Raw genomic sequence first — 23,626 nt, forward strand, 5'->3', positions numbered from 1 at the left:
ACAAGAAACAACCCTAAACCCCTAACAACAAACACTAACCCCCTAACAACAAACAACACTAAACCCCATAAAGAAACTATCCTAACCCCGTAACAACAAACAACCCTAACCTCCTAACAACAAACAAACTTAAACCCCTATCAACAAACAACCCTAAACCCCTAACAACAAACAACACTAACACCCTAACAACAAAAACCACTAAAACCCAACAAGAAACAACACTAAACCCCTAACAACAAACACTAAACCCCTAACAACAAACAACACTGAGGCCCTAACAAGAAACTAACCTAACCCTGTAACAACAAACAACCCTAACCTCCTAACAACAAACAACCTTTACCCCCTAACAACAAACAACCTTAAACCCCTAACAACAAACAATCCTAACACCCTAACAACCAACAACGCTCACCCCCTAACCACAAACAACACTAACCCCGTAAGAACAAACAACACTAACCCCCTAACAACGAACAACACTAGCACCCTAACAACAAAAACTACTAAACCCCAACAAGAAACAACCCTAAACCCCTAACAACAAACACTAACCCCCTACCAACAAAGAACACTAAACCCCTAACAAGAAACTTACCTAACGCTGTAAGAACAAACAACCCTAACCTCCTAACAACAAACAACCTTAACCCCCTAACAACAAACAACCTTAAACCCCTAACAACAAACACTAACCCCCTAACAACAAACAACACTAAATCCCTAACAAGAAACTAACCTAACCCCGTAACAACAAACAACCCTAACCTCCTAACAACAAACAACCTTAAACCCCTAACAACAAACAACCCTAAACCCCTAACAACAATCAACAATAACACCCTAACAACAAAAACCACTAAACCCCAACAAGAAACAACACTAAACCCCTAACAACAAACACTAACCCCCTAACAACAAACAACACTAAACCCCTAACAAGAAACTAACCTAACCCTGTAACAACAAACAACCCTAACCTCCTAACAACAAACAACCTTAACCCCCTAACAACAAACAACCCTAAACCCCTAACAACAAACAATCCTAACTCCCTAACAACCAACAACGCTCACCCCCTAACCACAAACAACACTAACACCCTAACCACAAACAACACTAACCCCGTAAGAACAAAGAACACTAATCCCCCTAACCACAAACAACACTAACACCCTAACAACAAAAACTACTAAACCCCAACAAGAAACAACACTAAACCCCTAACAACAAACACTAACCCCCTAACAACAAAGAACACTAAACCCCTAACAAGAAACTAACCTAACCCCGTAACAACAAACAACCCTAACATGCTAACAGCAAACAACCTTAAACCCCTATCAACAAACAACCCTAAACCCCTAACCACAAACAACACTAACACCCTAACCACAAACAACACTAACCCCGTAAGAACAAATAACACTAACCCCCTAACAACAAAAACCACTAAAGCCCAACAAGAAACAACCCTAAACCCCTAAATACAAACAACACTAACCCCCTAACCACTAACAACACTAACACCCTAACAACAAAAACCTCTAAACCTCAACAAGAAACAACCCGAAACCCCTAAATAGAAACAACACTAACCACCTAACAACAACCCGAACCCCCTAAAAAGAAACAACCCTAACCCCCAACAACAAACTACTCTAACCCACTAACAACAAACAACCCTAAACCCCTAACAACAATCAACACTAACCCCCTAACAACAAAAACCACTAAACCCCAACAAGAAACAACACTAAACCCCTAACAACAAACACTAACCCCCTAACAACAAACAACACTAAACCCCTAACAAGAAACTAACCTAACCCTGTAAAAACAAACAACCGTAACCTCCTAACAACAAACAACCCTAACCCCCTAACAAACAACAACACTAACCCCCTAACCACAAACAACACTAACACCCTAACAACAAAAACTACTAAACCCCAACAAGAAACAACCCTAAACCCCTAACAACAAACACTAACCCCCTAACAACAAACAACACTAAACCCCTAACAAGAAACTAACCTAACCCCGTAACAACAAACAACCCTAACCTCCTAACAGGAAACAACCTTAAACTCCTAACAACAAACAACCCTAAACCCCTAACAACAAACAACACTAACACCCTAACATCAAAACCCACTAAACCCCAACAAGAAACAACACTAAACCCCTAACAACAAACACTAACCCCCTAACAACAAACAACACTAAACCCCTAACAAGAAACTAACCTAACCCTGTAACAACAAACAACCCTAACCTCCTAACAACAAACAACCTTAACCCCCAAAGAACAAACAACCCTAAACCCCTAACAACAAACAATCCTAACCTCCTAACAACCAACAACGCACACCCCCTAACCACAAACAACACTAACACCCTAACCACAAACAACACTAACCCCGTAAGAACAAACAACACTAACCCCCTAACAACAAACAACACTAACACCCTAACAAGAAAAACCACTAAACCCAACAAGAAACAACCCTAAACCCCTAACAACAAACACTAACCCCCTAACAAAACAACACTAAACCCCTAACAAGAAACTAACCTAACCCCATAACAACAAACAACCCTAACCTCTTAACAACAAACAACCTTAAACTCCTAACAACAAACAACCCTAAACCCCTAACAACAAACAACACTAACACCCTAACAACAAAAACCACTAAACCCCAACAAGAAACAACACTAAACCCCTAACAACAAATACTAACCCCCAACAACAAACAACACTAAACCCCTAACAAGAAACTAACCTAACCCTGTAACAACAAACAACCCTAACCTCCTAACAACAAACAACCCTTACCCCCTAACAAACAACAACACTAACTCCCTAACCACAAACAATACTAACACCATAGCAACAAAAACTACTAAACCCCAACAAGAAACAACCCTAAACCCCTAACAACAAACACTAACCCCCTAACAACAAACAACACTAAACCCCTAACAAGAAACTAACCTAACCCCGTAACAACAAACAACCCTAACCTCCTAACAACAAACAACCTTAACCCCCTAACAACAAACAACCCTAAACCCCTAACAACAAACAATCCTAACCTCCTAACAACCAACAACGCACACCCCCTAACCACAAACAACACTAACACCCTAACCACAAACAACACTAACCCCGTAAGAACAAACAACACTAACCCCCTAACAACAAACAACACTAACACCCTAACAAGAAAAACCACTAAACCCAACAAGAAACAACCCTAAACCCCTAACAACAAACACTAACCCCCTAACAAAACAACACTAAACCCCTAACAAGAAACTAACCTAACCCCATAACAACAAACAACCCTAACCTCCTAACAACAAACAACCTTAAACTCCTAACAACAAACAACCCTAAACCCCTAACAACAAACAACACTAACACCCTAACAACAAAAACCACTAAACCCCAACAAGAAACAACACTAAACCCCTAACAACAAATACTAACCCCCAACAACAAACAACACTAAACCCCTAACAAGAAACTAACCTAACCCTGTAACAACAAACAACCCTAACCTCCTAACAACAAACAACCCTTACCCCCTAACAAACAACAACACTAACTCCCTAACCACAAACAATACTAACACCCTAGCAACAAAAACTACTAAACCCCAACAAGAAACAACCCTAAACCCCTAACAACAAACACTAACCCCCTAACAACAAACAACACTAAACCCCTAACAAGAAATTAACCTAACCCCGTAACAACAAACAACCCTAACCTACTAACAACAAACAACCTTAAACCCCTAACAACAAACAACCCTAAACCCCTAACAACAAACAACACTAACACCCTAACAACAAAAAACACTAAACCCCAACAAGAAACAACCCTAAACCCCTAACAACAAACACTAACCCCCTAACAACAAACAACACTAAACCCCTAACAAGAAACTTACCTAACCCCGTAACAACAAACAACCCTAACCTCCTAACAACAAACAACCTTTAAACCACTAACAACAAACAACCCTAAACCCCTAACAACAAACAACACTAACACCCTAACAACAAAAACCACTAAACCCCAACAAGAAACACCACTAAACCCCTAACAACAAACACTAACCCCCTAACAACAAACAACACTAAACCCCTAACAAGAAACTAACCTAACCCTGTAAAAACAAACAACCCTAACCTCCTAACAACAAACAACCCTAACCCCCTAACAAACAACAACACTAACCCCCTAACCACAAACAACACTAACACCCTAACAACAAAAACTACTAAACCCCAACAAGAAACAACCCTAAACCCCTAACAACAAACACTAACCCCCTAACAACAAACAACACTAAACCCCTAACAAGAAACTAACCTAATCCCGTAAAAACAAACAACCCTAACCTCCTAACAGCAAACAACCTTAAACCCCTAACAACAAACAACCCTAAACCCCTAACAACAAACAACACTAACACCTTAACAACAAAAACCACTAAACCCCAACAAGAAACAACACTAAACCCCTAACAACAAACACTAACCCCCTAACAACAAACAACACTAAACCCCTAACAAGAAACTAACCTAACCCTGTAAGAACAAACAGCCCTAACCTCCTAACAACAAACCACCTTAACCCCCTAACAACAAACAACCCTAAACCCCTAACAACAAACAATCCTAACCCCCTAACAACCAACAACTCTCACCCCCTAACCACATACAACACTAACACCCTAACCACAAACAACACTAACCCCGTAAGAACAAACAACACTAACCCCCTAACCACAAACAACACTAACACCCTAACAACAAAAACTACTAAACCCCAACAAGAAACAACACTAAACCCCTAACAACAAACACTAACCCCCTAACAACAAACAACACTAAACCCCTTACAAGAAACTAACCTAACCCTGTAACAACAAAGATCCCTAACCTCCTAACAACAAACAACCTTAACCCCCTAACAACAAACAACCCTAAACCCCTAACAACAAACAATCCTAACCCCCTAACAAACAACAACGCTCACCCCCTAACCACAAACAACACTAACACCCTAACCACAAACAACACTAACCCCGTAAGAACAAACAACACTAACCCCCTAACCACAAACAACACTAACACCCTAACAACAAAAACTACTAAACCGCAACAGGAAACAACCCTAAACCGCTAACAGCAAACAACACTAAACCCCTAACAAGAAACTAACCTAACCCCGTAACAACAAACAACCCTAACCTCTTAACAACAAACAACCTTAAACCCCTAACAACAAACAACCTTAAACCCCTAACAAGAAACAATTCTAACCCCCTAACAGCAAACAACACTAACACCCTAACAACAAAAACTACTAAACCCCAACAAGAAACAACCCTAAAGCCCTAACAACAAACACTAACCCCTAACAACAAACAACACTAAACCCCTAACAAGAAACTAACCTAACCCCGTAACAACAAACAACCCTAACCTCCTAACAACAAACAACCTTAAACCCCTAACAACAAACAACCGTAAACCCCTAACAACAAACAACACTAACACCCTAACAACAAAAACCACTAAACCCCAACAGGAAACAACACTAAACCCCTAACAACAAACACTAACCCCCTAACAACAAACAACACTAAACCCCTAACAAGAAACTAACCTAACCCTGTAACAACAAACAACCCTAACCTCCTAACAACAAACAACACTAACCCCCTAACAAACAACAACACTAACCCCCTAACCACAAACAACACTAACACCCTAACCTCAAAAACTACTAAACCCCAAGAAGAAACAATCCTAAACCCCTAACAACAAACACTAACTCCCTAACAGCAAACAACACTAAACCCCTAACAAGAAACTAACCTAACCCCGTAACAACAAACAACCCTAACCTCCTAACAAGAAACAACCTTAAACCCCTAACAACAAACAACCCTAAACCCCTAACAACAAACAACACTAACACCCTAACAGCAAAAAACACTAAACCCCAACAGGAAACAACACTAAACCCCTAACAACAAACACTAACCTCCTAACAACAAACAACACTAAACCCCTAACAAGAAACAACCCTAACCTTCTAACAACAAACAACCCTAACCCCCTAACAAACAACAACACTAACCCCCTAACCATAAACAACACTAACACCCTAACAACAAAAACGACTAAACTCCAACAAGAAACAACCTTAAACCCCTGACAACAAACAATCCTAACCCCCTAACAACCAACAACTCTCACCCCCTAACCACAAACAACACTAACACCCTAACCACAAACAACACTAACCCCGTAAGAACAAACAACACTAACCCCCTAACCACAAACAACACTAACACCCTAACAACAAAAACTACTAAACCCCAACAAGAAACAGCCCTAAACCCCTAACAACAAACACTAACCCCCTAACAACAAAAAACACTAAACCCCTAACAAGAAACTAACCTAACCCCGTAACAACAAACAACCCTAACCTCCTAACAACAAACAATCTTAAACCCCTAACAACAAACAACCCTAAACCCCTAACAACAAAGAACACTAACACCCTAACAACAAAAACCACTAAACCCCAACAAGAAACAACACTAAACCCCTAACAACAAACACTAACCCCCTAACAACAAACAACACTAAACCCCTAACAAGAAACTAACCTAACCCTGTAACAACAAACAGCCCTAACCTCCTAACAACAAACAACCTTAACCCCCTAACAACAAACAACCCTAAACCCCTAACAACAAACAATCCTAACCCCCTAACAACCAACAACGCACACCCCCTAACCACAAACAACACTAACACCCTAACCACAAACAACACTAACCCCGTAAGAACAAACAACACTAACCCCCTAACCACAAACAACACTAACACCCTAACCACAAACAACACTAACCCCGTAAGAACAAACAACACTAACCCCCTAACAACAAACAACACTAACACCCTAACAACAAAAACTACTAAACCCCAACAACAAACAACCCTAAACCCCTAACAACAAACACTAACCCCCTAACAACAAACAACACTAATCCCCTAACAAGAAACTAACCTAACCCCGTAACAACAAACAACCCTAACCTCCTAACAACAAACAACCTTAAACCCCTAACAACAAACAACCCTAAACCCCTAACAACAAACAATCCTAACCCCCTAACAAACAACAACGCTCACCCCCTAACCACAAACAACACTAACACCCTAACCACAAACAACACTAACCCCGTAAGAACAAACAACACTAACCCCCTAACCACAAACAACACTAACACCCTAACAACAAAAACTACTAAACCGCAACAGGAAACAACCCTAAACCGCTAACAGCAAACAACACTAAACCCCTAACAAGAAACTAACCTAACCCCGTAACAACAAACAACCCTAACCTCTTAACAACAAACAACCTTAAACCCCTAACAACAAACAACCTTAAACCCCTAACAAGAAACAATTCTAACCCCCTAACAGCAAACAACACTAACACCCTAACAACAAAAACTACTAAACCCCAACAAGAAACAACCCTAAAGCCCTAACAACAAACACTAACCCCTAACAACAAACAACACTAAACCCCTAACAAGAAACTAACCTAACCCCGTAACAACAAACAACCCTAACCTCCTAACAACAAACAACCTTAAACCCCTAACAACAAACAACCGTAAACCCCTAACAACAAACAACACTAACACCCTAACAACAAAAACCACTAAACCCCAACAGGAAACAACACTAAACCCCTAACAACAAACACTAACCCCCTAACAACAAACAACACTAAACCCCTAACAAGAAACTAACCTAACCCTGTAACAACAAACAACCCTAACCTCCTAACAACAAACAACACTAACCCCCTAACAAACAACAACACTAACCCCCTAACCACAAACAACACTAACACCCTAACCTCAAAAACTACTAAACCCCAAGAAGAAACAATCCTAAACCCCTAACAACAAACACTAACTCCCTAACAGCAAACAACACTAAACCCCTAACAAGAAACTAACCTAACCCCGTAACAACAAACAACCCTAACCTCCTAACAAGAAACAACCTTAAACCCCTAACAACAAACAACCCTAAACCCCTAACAACAAACAACACTAACACCCTAACAGCAAAAAACACTAAACCCCAACAGGAAACAACACTAAACCCCTAACAACAAACACTAACCTCCTAACAACAAACAACACTAAACCCCTAACAAGAAACAACCCTAACCTTCTAACAACAAACAACCCTAACCCCCTAACAAACAACAACACTAACCCCCTAACCATAAACAACACTAACACCCTAACAACAAAAACGACTAAACTCCAACAAGAAACAACCTTAAACCCCTGACAACAAACAATCCTAACCCCCTAACAACCAACAACTCTCACCCCCTAACCACAAACAACACTAACACCCTAACCACAAACAACACTAACCCCGTAAGAACAAACAACACTAACCCCCTAACCACAAACAACACTAACACCCTAACAACAAAAACTACTAAACCCCAACAAGAAACAGCCCTAAACCCCTAACAACAAACACTAACCCCCTAACAACAAAAAACACTAAACCCCTAACAAGAAACTAACCTAACCCCGTAACAACAAACAACCCTAACCTCCTAACAACAAACAATCTTAAACCCCTAACAACAAACAACCCTAAACCCCTAACAACAAAGAACACTAACACCCTAACAACAAAAACCACTAAACCCCAACAAGAAACAACACTAAACCCCTAACAACAAACACTAACCCCCTAACAACAAACAACACTAAACCCCTAACAAGAAACTAACCTAACCCTGTAACAACAAACAGCCCTAACCTCCTAACAACAAACAACCTTAACCCCCTAACAACAAACAACCCTAAACCCCTAACAACAAACAATCCTAACCCCCTAACAACCAACAACGCACACCCCCTAACCACAAACAACACTAACACCCTAACCACAAACAACACTAACCCCGTAAGAACAAACAACACTAACCCCCTAACCACAAACAACACTAACACCCTAACCACAAACAACACTAACCCCGTAAGAACAAACAACACTAACCCCCTAACAACAAACAACACTAACACCCTAACAACAAAAACTACTAAACCCCAACAACAAACAACCCTAAACCCCTAACAACAAACACTAACCCCCTAACAACAAACAACACTAATCCCCTAACAAGAAACTAACCTAACCCCGTAACAACAAACAACCCTAACCTCCTAACAACAAACAACCTTAAACCCCTAACAACAAACAACCCTAAACCCCTAACAACAAACAACACTAACACACTAACAACAAAAAACACTAAACCCCAACAAGAAACAACACTAAACCCCTAACAACAAACACTAACGCCCTAACAACAAACAACACTAAACCCCTAACAAGAAACTAACCTAACCCTGTAAAAACAAACAACCCTAACCTCCTAACAACAAATAACCCTAACCCCCTAACAAACAACAACACTAACCCCCTAACCACAAACAACACTAACACCCTAAGAAAAAATACTAAACCCCAACAAGAAACAACCCTAAACCCCTAACAACAAACACTAACCCCCTAACAACAAACAGCACTAAACCCCTAACAAGAAACTAACCTAACCCCGTAACAACAAACAACCCTAACCTCCTAACAGCAAACAACCTTAAACCCCTAACAACAAACAACCCTAAACCCCTAACAACAAACAACACTAACACCCTAACAACAAAAACCACTAAACCCCAACAAGAAACAACCCTAAACCCCTAACAAAAAACACTAACCCCCTAACAACAAACAACACTAAACCCCTTACAAGAAAATAACTAACCCTGTAACAACAAACAACCCTAACCTCCTAACAACAAACAACCTTATACCCCTAACAACAAACAACCCTAAACCCCTAACAACAAAAAACACTAAACCCCAACAAGAAACAACACTAAACCCCTAACAACAAATACTAACCCCCTAACAACAAACAACACTAAACCCCTAACAAGAAACTAACCTAAACCCGTAACAAAAAACAACCCTAACCTCCTAACAACAAACAACCTTAAGCCCCTAACAACAAACAACCCTAAACCCCTAACAACAAACAATCCTAACCCCCTAACAACCAACAACGCACACCCCCATCCACAAACAACACTAACACCCTAACCACAAACAACACTAACCCCCTAAGAACAAACAACACTAACCCCTAACAACAAAGAACACTAACACCCTAACAACAAAAACTACTAAACGCCAACAAGAAACAACCCTAAAACCCCTAACAAACACTAACCCCCTAATAACAAACAACACTAAACCCCTAACAAGAAACTAACCTAAACCCGTAACAACAAACAACCCTAACCTCCTAACAACAAACAACCTTAAACCCCTAACAACAAACAACCCTAAACCCCTAACAACAAACAACACTAACACCCTAACAACAAAAACCACTAAACCCCAACAAGAAACAACACTAAACCCCTAACAACAAACACTAACCCCCTAACAACAAACAACACTAAACCCCTAACAATAAACTAACCTAACCCTGTAACAACAAACAACCCTAACCTCCTAACAACAAACAACCCTAACCCCCTAACAAACAACACTAAGCCCCTAACCACAAACAACACTAACACCCTAACAACTAAAACTACTAAACCCCAACAAGAAACAACCCTAAACCCCTAACAACAAACAGTAACTCCCTAACAACAAACAACACTAAACCCCTAACAAGAAACTAACCGAACCCCGTAACAACAAACAACCCTAACCCCCCAACAACAAACAACCTTAAACCCCTAACAACAAACAACCCTAAACCCCTAACAAGAAACAACACTAACACCCTAACAACAAGAACCACTAAACCCCAACAAGAAACAACACTAAACCCCTAACAAAAAACACTAACCTCCTAACAACAAACAACACTAAACCCCTAACAAGAAACTAACCTAACCCTGTAACAACAAACAACCCTAACCTCCTAACAACAAACAACCTTAACCCCCTAACAACAAACAACCCTAAATCCCTAACAACAAACAATCCTAACCCCCTAACAACCAATAACGCTCATCCTCTAACCACAAACAACACTAACACCCTAACCACAAACAACACAAACCCCGTAAGAACAAACAACACTAACCCCATAACAACAAACAACACTAACACCCTAACAACAAAAACTACTAAACCCCAACAAGAAAAAAACCTAAACGCCTAACAACAAACACTAACCCCCTAACAACAAACAACACTAAACCCCTAACAAGAAACTAACATAACTCCGTAACAACAAACAACCCTAACCTCCTAACAACAAACAACCCTAAACCCCTAACAACAAACAACCCTAACCTTCTAACAACAAACAACCCTAACCCCCTAACAAACAACACTAACCCCCTAACCACAAACAACACTAACACCCTAACAACAAAAACTACTAAAAAACAACAAGAAACAACCCTAAAGCCCTAAAAACAAACACTAACCCCCTAACAACAAACAACACTAAACCCCTAACAAGAAACTAACCTAACCCCGTAACAACAAACAACCCTAACCTCCTAACAACAAACAACCTTAAACCCCTAACAACAAAAAACCCTAAACCCCTAACAACAAACAACACTAACACCCTAACAAACAACAACACTAACCCCTTAACCACAAACAACACTAACACCCTAACAAGAAAAACTACTACACTCCAACAAGAAACAACCTTAAACCCCTAACAACAAACACTAACCCCCTAACAACAAACAACCCTAAACACCTAACAACAAACAACACTAACACCCTAACAATAAAAACCACTAAACCCCAACAAGAAACAACACTAAACCCGTAACAACAAACACTAACCCCCTAACAACAAACAACACTAAACCCCTAACAAGAAACTAACCTAACAATGTAACAACAAACAACCCTAACATCCTAACAACAAACATCCTTAACCCCCTAACAACAAACAACCCTAAACCACTAACAACAAACAATCCTAACCCCCTAACAACCAACAACGCACACCCCCTAACCACAAACAACACTAACACCCTAACCACAAACAACACTAACCCCGTAAGAACAAACTACACTAACGCCCTAACAACAAACAAAACTAACACCCTAACAACAAAAACTACTAAACCCCAACAAGAAACAACCCTAAACCCCTAACAACAAACACTAACCCCCTAACAACAAACAACACTAAACCCCTAACAAGAAACTAACCTAACCCCGTAACAACAAACAACCCTAACCTCCTAACAACAAACAGCCTTAAACCCCTAACAACAAACAACCCTAAACCCCTAACAACAAACAACACTAACACCCTAACAACAAAAACCACTAAACCCCAACAAGAAACAACACTAAACCCCTAACAACAAACACTAACCCCCTAACAACAAACAACACTAAACCCCTAACAAGAAACTAACCTAACCCTGTAACAACAAACAACCCTAACCTCCTAACAAAAAACAACCTTAACCCCCTAACAAACAACAACACTAACCCCCTAACCACAAACAACACTAATACCCTAACAACAAAAACTACTAAACCCCAACAAGAAACAACCCTAAACCCCTAACAACAAACACTAACCCCCTAACAACAAACAACACTAAACCCCTAACAAGAAACTAACCTAACCCCGTAACAACAAACAACCCTAACCTCCTAACAGCAAACAACCTTAAACCCCTAACAACAAACAACACTAAACCCCGGCAACAAACAACACTAAACCCCTAACAACAAACAACACTAACACCCTAACAACAAAAACCACTAAACCCCAACAAGAAACAACACTAAACCCCTAACAACAAACACTAACCCCCTAACAACAAACAACACTAAACCCCTAACAAGAAACTAACCTAACCCTGTAACAACAAACGGCCCTAACCTCCTAACAACAAACCACCTTAACCCCCTAACAACAAACAACCCTAAACCCCTAACAACAAACAATCCTAACCCCCTAACAACCAACAACTCTCACCCCCTAACCACAAACAACACTAACACCCTAACCACAAACAACACTAACCCCGTAAGAACAAACAACACTAACCCCCTAACCACAAACAACACTAACACCCTAACAGCAAAAATTACTAAACCCCAAGAAGAAACAACCCTAAACCCCTAACAGCAAACACTAACCCCCTAACAACAAACAACACTAAACCCCTTACAAGAAACTAAACTAACCCTGTAACAACAAACAACCCTAACCTCCTGACAACAAACCCTAACCCCCTTAGAAACAACAACACTAAGCCCCTAACCACAAACAACACTAACACCCTAACAACTAAAACTACTAAACCCCAACAAGAAACAACCCTAAACCCCTAACAACAAACACTAACCCCCTAACAACAAACAACACTAAACCCCTAACAAGAAACTAAACTAACCCTGTAACAACAAACAACCCTAACCTCCTAACAACAAACAACCTTAAACCCCTAACAACAAACAACCCTAAAACCCTAACAACAAACAACACTAACACTCTAACAACAAATACCACTAAACCCCAAAAAGAAACAACACTAAACCCCTAACAACAAACACTAACCTCCTAACAAGAAACTAACCTAACCCTGAAACAACAAACAACCCTAACCTCCTAACAACAAACAACCTTAACCCCCTAACAACAAACAACCCTAAACCCCTAACAACAAACAATCCTAACCCCCTAACAACCAACAAGGCACACCCCCTACCCACAAACAACACTAACACCCTAACCACAAACAACACTAAAACCGTAAGAACAAACAACTCTAACCCCCTAACAACAAACAACACTAACACCCTAACAACAAAAACTACTAAACCCCAAGAAGAAACAACCCTAAACCCCTAACAAAAAACACTAACCCCATAACAACAAACAACACTAAACCCCTTACAAGAAAATAACCTAACCCTGTAACAACAAACAACCCTAACCTCCTAACAACAAACAACCTTATACCCCTAACAACAAACAACCCTAAACCCCTAACAACAAAAAACACTAAACCCCAACAAGAAACTACACTAAACCCCTAACAACAAACACTAACCCCCTAACAACAAACAACACTAAACCCCTAACAAGAAACTAACCTAAACCCGTAACAAAAAACAACCCTAACCTCCTAACAACAAACAACCTTAAGCCCCTAACAACAAACAACCCTAAACCCCTAACAACAAACAATCCTAACCCCCTAACAACCAACAACGCTCACCCCCATCCACAAACAACACTAACACCCTAACCACAAACAACACTAACCCCCTAAGAACAAACAACACTAACCCCCTAACAACAAACAACACTAACACCCTAACAACAAAAACTACTAAACCCCAACAAGAAACAACCCTAAAACCCCTAACAACAAACACTAACCCCCTAATAACAAACAACACTAAACCCCTAACAAGAAACTAACCTAAACCCGTAACAACAAACAACCCTAACCTCCTAACAACAAACAACCTTAAACCCCTAACAACAAACAACCCTAAACCCCTAACAACAAACAACACTAACACCCTAACAACAAAAACCACTAAACCCCAACAAGAAACAAAACTAAACCCCTAACAACAAACACTAACCCCCTAACAACAAACAACACTAAACCCCTAACAATACTAACCTAACCCTGTAACAACAAACAACCCTAACCTCCTAACAACAAACAACCCTAACCCCCTAACAAACAACAACACTAACCCCCTAACCACAAACAACACTAACACCCTAACAACTAAAACTACTAAACCCCAACAAGAAACAACCCTAAACCCCTAACAACAAACACTAACCCCCTAACAACAAACAACACTAAACCCCTAACAAGAAACTAACCTAACCCCGTAACAACAAACAACCCTAACCCCCTAACAACAAACAACCTTAAACCCCTAACAACAAACAACCCTAAACCCCTAACAAGAAACAACACTAACACCCTAACAACAAGAACCACTAAACCCCAACAAGAAACAACACTAAACCCCTAACAAAAAACACTAACCTCCTAACAACAAACAACACTAAACCCCTAACAAGAAACTAACCTAACTCTGTAACAACAAACAACCCTAACCTCCTAACAACAAACAACCTTAACCCCCTAACAGCAAACAACCCTAAACCCCTAACAACAAACAATCCTAACCCCCTAACAACCAACAACGCACACCCCCTAACCACAAACAACACTAACACCCTAACCACAAACGACACTAACCGCGTAAGAACAAACAACACTAACCCCCTAACAACAAACAACACTAACACCCTAACAACAAAAACTACTAAACCCCAACAAAAAACATTCCTAAACCCCTAACAACAAACACTAACACCCTAACAACAAACAACACTAAACCCCTAACAAGAAACTAACCTAACCCCGTAACAACAAACAACCCTAACCTCCTAACAACAAACAACCTTAAACCCCTAACAACAAACAACCCTAAACCCCTATCAACAAACAACACTAACACCCTAACAACAAAAACCACTAAACCCCAACAAGAAACAACACTAAACCCCTAACAACAAACACTAACCCCCTAACAACAAACAACACTAAACCCCTAACAAGAAACTAACCTAACCCTGTAACAACAAACAACCCTAACCTCCTAACAACAAACAACCTTAACCCCCTAACAACAAACAACCCTAAATCCCTAACAACAAACAATCCTAACCCCCTAACAACCAATAACGCTCATCCTCTAACCACAAACAACACTAACACCCTAACCACAAACAACACAAACCCCGTAAGAACAAACAACACTAACCCCCTAACAACAAACAACACTAACACCCTAACAACAAAAACTACTAAACCCCAACAAGAAAAAAACCTAAACCCCTAACAACAAACACTAACCCCCTAACAACAAACAACACTAAACCCCTAACAAGAAACTAACATAACTCCGTAACAACAAACAACCCTAACCTCCTAACAACAAACAACCCTAAACCCCTAACAACAAACAACCCTAACCTTCTAACAGCAAACAACCCTAACCCCCTAACAAACAACAACACTAACCCCCTAACCACAAACAACACTAACACCCTAACAACAAAAACTACTAAAAAACAACAAGAAACAACCCTAAAGCCCTAAAAACAAACACTAACCCCCTAACAACAAACAACACTAAACCCCTAACAAGAAACTAACCTAACCCCGTAGCAACAAACAACCCTAACCTCCTAACAACAAACAACCTTAAACCCCTAACAACAAAAAACCCTAAACCCCCTAACAACAAACAACACTAACACCCTAACAAACAACAACACTAACCCCTTAACCACAAACAACACTAACACCCTAACAAGAAAAACTACTAAAATCCAACAAGAAACAACCTTAAACCCCAAACAACAAACACTAACCCCCTGACAACAAACAACCCTAAACACCTAACAACAAACAACACTAACACCCTAACAATAAAAACCACTAAACCCCAACAAGAAACAACACTAAACCCGTAACAACAAACACTAACCCCCTAACAACAAACAACACTAAACCCCTAACAAGAAACTAACCTAACAATGTAACAACAAACAACCCTTACATTCTAACAACAAACATCCTTAACCCCCTAACAACAAACAACCCTAAACCCCTAACAACAAACAATCCTAACCCCCTAACAACGAACAACGCACACCCCCTAACCACAAACAACACTAACACCCTAACCACAAACAACACTAACCCCGTAAGAACAAACTACACTAACGCCCTAACAACAAACAAAACTAACACCCTAACAACAAAAACTACTAAACCCCAACAAGAAACAACCCTAAACCCCTAACAACAAACACTAACCCCCTAACAACAAACAACACTAAACCCCTAACAAGAAACTAACCTAACCCCGTAACAACAAACAACCCTAACCTCCTAACAACAAACAACCTTAAACCCCTAACAACAAACAACCCTAAACCCCTAACAACAAACAACACTAACACCCTAACAACAAAAACCACTAAACCCCAACAAGAAACAACACTAAACCCCTAACAACAAACACTAACCCCCTAACAACAAACAACACTAAACCCCTAACAATAAACTAACCTAACCCTGTAACAACAAACAACCCTAACCTCCTAACAAAAAACAATCTTAACCCCCTAACAAACAACAACACTAACCCCCTAACCACAAACAACACTAACACCCTAACAACAAAAACTACTAAACCCCAACAAGAAACAACCCTAAACCCCTAACAACAAACACTAACTCCCTAACAACAAACAACACTAAACCAGTAACAAGAAACTAACCTAACCCCGTAACAACAAACAACCCTAACCTCCTAACAGCAAACAACCTTAAACCCCTAACAACAAACAACACTAAACCCCGGCAACAAACAACACTAAACCCCTAACAACAAACAACACTAACACCCTAACAACAAAAACCACTAAACCCCAACAAGAAACAACACTAAACCCCTAACAACAAACACTAACCCCCTAACAACAAACAACACTAAACCCCTAACAAGAAACTAACCTAACCCTGTAACAACAAACGGCCCTAACCTCCTAACAACAAACAACCTTAACCCCCTAACAACAAACAACCCTAAACCCCTAACAACAAACAATCCTAACCCCCTAACAACCAACAACTCTCACCCCCTAACCACAAACAACACTAACACCCTATCCACAAACAACACTAACCCCGTAAGAACAAACAACACTAACCCCCTAACCACAAACAACACTAACACCCTAACAACAAAAATTACTAAACCCCAAGAAGAAACAACCCTAAACCCCTAACAGCAAACACTAACCCCCTAACAACAAACAACACTAAACCCCTTACAAGAAACTAACCTAACCCTGTAACAACAAACAACCCTAACCTCCTGACAACAAACCCTAACCCCCTTAGAAACAACAACACTAAGCCCCTAACCACAAACAACACTAACACCCTAACAACTAAAACTACTAAACCCCAACAAGAAACAACCCTAACCCCCTAACAACAAACAACACTAAACCCCTAACAAGAAACTAAGCTAACCCCGTAACAACAAACAACCCTAACCTCCTAACAACAAACAACCTTAAACCCCTAACAACAAACAACCCTAAACCCCTAACAACAAACAACACTAACACTCTAACAACAAATACCACTAAACCCCAAAAAGAAACAACACTAAACCCCTAACAACAAACACTAACCTCCTAACAACAAACAACACTAAACCCCTAACAAGAAACTAACCTAACCCTGAAACAACAAAAAACCCTAACCTCCTAACAACAAACAACCTTAACCCCCTAACAACAAACAACCCTAAACCCCTAACAACAAACAATCCTAACCCCCTAACAACCAACAAGGCACACCCCCTAAGCACAAACAACACTAACACCCTAACCACAAACAACACTAACACCGTAAGAACAAACAACTCTAACCCCCTAACAACAAACAACACTAACACCCTAACAACAAAAACTACTAAACCCCAACAAGAAACAACCCTAAACCCCTAACAAAAAACACTAACCCCATAACAACAAACAACACTAAACCCCTAACAAGAAACTTACCTAACCCCGTAACAACAAACAACCCTAACCTTCTAACAACAACCTTAAACCCCTAACAACAAACAACCCTAAACCCCTAACAACAAACAACACTAACACCCTAACAACAAAAACCACTTTACCCCAACAAGAAATAACACTAAACCCCTAACAACAAACACTAACCCCCTAACAAACAACACTAAACCCCTAACAAGAAACTAACCTAACCCTGTAACAACAAACAGCCCTAACCTCCTAACAACAAACAACCTTAACCCCCTAACAACAAACAACCCTAAACCCCTAACAACAAACAATCCTAACCCCCTAACAACCAACAACTCTCACCCCCTAACCACAAACAACACTAACACCCTAACCACAAACAACACTAACACCGTAAGAACAAACAACACTAACCCCCTAACCACAAACAACACTAACACCCTAACAACAAAAACTACTAAACCCAAACAAGAAACAACCCTAAACCCCTAACAACAAACACTGACCCCCTAACAACAAACAACACTAAACCCCTAACAAGAAACTAACCTAACCCTGTAACAACAAACAACCCTAACCTCCTAACAACAAACAACCTTAACCCCCTAACAACAAACAACCCTAAACCCCTAACAAACAACAACACTAACCCCCTAACCACAAACAACACTAACACCCTAACAAGAAAAACTACTAAACTCCAACAAGAAACAACCTTAAACCCCTAACAACAAACACTAACCCCCTAACAACAAACAACCCTAAACACCTAACAACAAACAACACTAACACCCTAACAATAAAAACCACTAAACCCCAACAAGAAACAACACTAAACCCGTAACAACAAACACTAACCCCCTAACAACAAACAACACTAAACCCCTAACAAGAAACTAACCTAACAATGTAACAACAAACAACCCTAACATCCTAACAACAAACATCCTTAACCCCCTAACAAAAAACAACCCTAAACCCCTAACAACAAACAATCCTAACCCCCTAACAACCAACAACGCACACCCCCTAACCACAAACAACACTAACAACCTAACCACAAACAACACTAACCCCGCAAGAACAAACTACACTAACGCCCTAACAACAAACAAAACTAACACCCTAACAACAAAAACTACTAAACCCCAACAAGAAACAACCCTAAACCCCTAACAACAAACACTAACCCCCTAACAACAAACAACACTAAACCCCTAACAAGAAACTAACCTAACCCCGTAACAACAAACAACCCTAACCTCCTAACAACAAACAACCTTAAACCCCTAACAACAAACAACCCTAAACCCCTAACAACAAACAACACTAACACCCTAACAACAAAAACCACTAAACCCCAACAAGAAACAACACTAAACCCCTAACAACAAACACTAACCCCCTAACAACAAAAAACACTAAACCCCTAACAATAAACTAACCTAACCCTGTAACAACAAACAACCCTAAACTCCTAACAAAAAACAACCTTAACCCCCTAACAAACAACAACACTAACCCCCTAACCACAAACAACACTAACACCATAACAACAAAAACTACTAAACCCCAACAAGAAACAACCCTAAACCCCTAACAACAAACACTAACCCCCTAACAACAAACAACACTAAACCCCTAACAAGAAACTAACCTAACCCCGTAACAACAAACAACCCTAACCTCCTAACAACAAAGAACCTTAACCCCCTAACAACAAACAACCCTAAACCCCTAACAACAAACAATCCTAACCCACTAACAACCAACAAGGCACACCCCCTAACCACAAACAACACTAACACCCTAACCACAAACAACACTAACCCCGTAAGAACAAACAACTCTAACCCCCTAACAACAAACAACACTAACACCCTAACAACAAAAACTACTAAACCCCAACAAGAAACAACCCTAAACCCCTAACAAAAAACACTAACCCCATAACAACAAACAACACTAAACCCCTAACAAGGAACTTACCTAACCCCGTAACAACAAACAACCCTAACCTCCTAACAACAACCTTAAACCCCTAACAACAAACAACCCTAAACCCCTAACAACAAACAACACTAACACCCTAACAACAAAAACCACTTAACCCCAACAAGAAATAACACTAAACCGCTAACAACAAACACTAACCCCCTAACAAACAACACTAAACCCCTAACAAGAAACTAACCTAACCCTGTAACAACAAACAGCCCTAACCTCCTAACAACAAACAACCTTAACCCCGTAACAACAAACAACCCTAAACCCCTAACAACAAACAATCCTAACCCCCTAACAACCAACAACTCTCACCCCCTAACGACAAACAACACTAACACCCTAACCACAAACAACACTAACCCCGTAAGAACAAACAACACTAACCCCCTAACCACAAACAACACTAACACCCTAACCACAAACAACACTAACCCCGTAAGAACAAACAACACTAACCCCCTAACAACAAACAACACTAACACCCTAACAACAAAAACTACTAAACCCCAACAAGAAACAACCCTAAACCCCTAACAACAAACACTAACCCCCTAACAACAAACAACACTAAACCCCTAACAAGAAACTAACCTAACCCCGTAACAACAAACAACCCTAACGTCCTAACAACAAACAACCTTAAACCCCTAACAACAAACAACCCTAAACCCCTAACAACAAACAACACTAACACACTAACAACAAAAAACACTAAACCCCAACAAGAAACAACACTAAACCCCTAACAACAAACACTAACCCCCTAACAACAAACAACACTAAACCCCTAACAAGAAACTAACCTAACCCTGTAACAACAAACAACCCTAACCTCCTAACAACAAATAACACTAACCCCCAACAAACAACAACACTAACCCCCTAACCACAAACAACACTAACACCCTAACCACAAACAACACTAACCCCGTAAGAACAAACTACACTAACCCCCTAACAACAAACAACACTAACACCCTAACAACAAAAACTACTAAACCCAACAAGAAACAACCCTAAACCCCTAACAACAAACACTAACCCCCTAACAACAAACAACACTAAACCCCTAACAAGAAACTTACCTAACCCCGTAACAACAAACAACCCTAACCTCCTAACAACAAACAACCTTAACCCCCTAACAACAAACAACCCTAAACCCCTAACAACAAACCATCCTAACCCCCTAACAACCAACAACGCACACCCCCTAACCACAAACAACACTAACACCCTAACCACAAACAACACTAACCCCGTAACAACAAACAACACTAACCCCCTAACAACAAACAACACTAACACCCTAACAACAAAAACTACTAAACCCCAACAAGAAACAACCCTAAACCCCTAACAACAAACACTAACCCCCTAACAACAAACAACACTAAACCCCTAACAAGAAACTAACCTAACCCCGTAACAACAAACAACCCTAACCTCCTAACAACAAACAACCTTAAACCCCTAACAACAAACAACCCTAAACCCCTAACAACAAACAACACTAACACCCTAACAACAAAAACCACTAAACCCCAACAAGAAACAACACTAAACCCCTAACAACAAACACTAACCCCCTAACAACAAACAACACTAAACCCCTAACAAGAAACTAACCTAACCCTGTAACAACAAGCAGCCCTAACCTCCTAACAACAAAGAATCTTAACCCCCTAATAACAAACAACTCTAAACCCCTAACAACAAACAATTCTATCCCCTTAACAACCAACAATGCTCACCCCCTAACCACAAAGAACACTAACACCCTAACCACAAAAACACTAACCCCGTAAGAACAAACAACACTAACCCCCTAACAAAAAACAACCTTAAACCCCTAACAACAAACAACACTAACACCCTAACAACAAAAACCACTAAACCCCAACAAGAAACAACACTAAACCCGTAACAACAAACACTAACCCCCTAACAACAAACAACACTAAACCCCTAACAAGAAACTAATCTAACAATGTAACAACAAACAACCCTAACATCCTAACAACAAACATCCTTAACCCCCTAACAAGAAACAACCCTAAACCCCTAACAACAAACAATCCTAACCCCCTAACAACCAACAACGCACACCCCCTAACCACAAACAACACTAACACCCTAACCACAAACAACACTAACCCCGTAAGAACAAACTACACTAACGCCCTAATAACAAACAAAACTAACACCCTAACAACAAAAACTACTAAACCCCAACAAGAAACAACCCTAAACCCCTAACAACAAACACTAACCCCCTAACAACAAACAACACTAAACCCCTAACAAGAAACTAACCTAACCCCGTAACAACAAACAACCCTAACCTCCTAACAACAAACAACCTTAAACGCCTAACAACAAACAACCCTAAACCCCTAACAACAAACAACACTAACACCCTAACAACAAAAACCACTAAAAACCAACAAAAAACAACACTAAACCCCTAACAACAAACACTAACCCCCTAACAACAAACAACACTAAACCCCTAACAAGAAACTAACCTAACCCTGTAACAACAAACAACCCTAAACTCCTAACAAAAAACAACCTTAACCCCCTAACAAACAACAACACTAACCCCCTAACCACAAACAACACTAACACCCTAACAACAAAAACTACTAAACCCCAACAAGAAACAGCCCTAAACCCCTAACAACAAACACTAACCCCCTAACAACAAAAAACACTAAACCCCTAACAAGAAACTAACCTAACCCCGTAACAACAAACAACCCTAACCTCCTAACAACAAACAACCTTAACCCCCTAACAACAAACAACCCTAAACCC

Source organism: Loxodonta africana, chromosome 10 (genome assembly GCF_030014295.1).
Source record: "Loxodonta africana isolate mLoxAfr1 chromosome 10, mLoxAfr1.hap2, whole genome shotgun sequence".
NCBI classification, from domain to species: domain Eukaryota; kingdom Metazoa; phylum Chordata; class Mammalia; order Proboscidea; family Elephantidae; genus Loxodonta; species Loxodonta africana.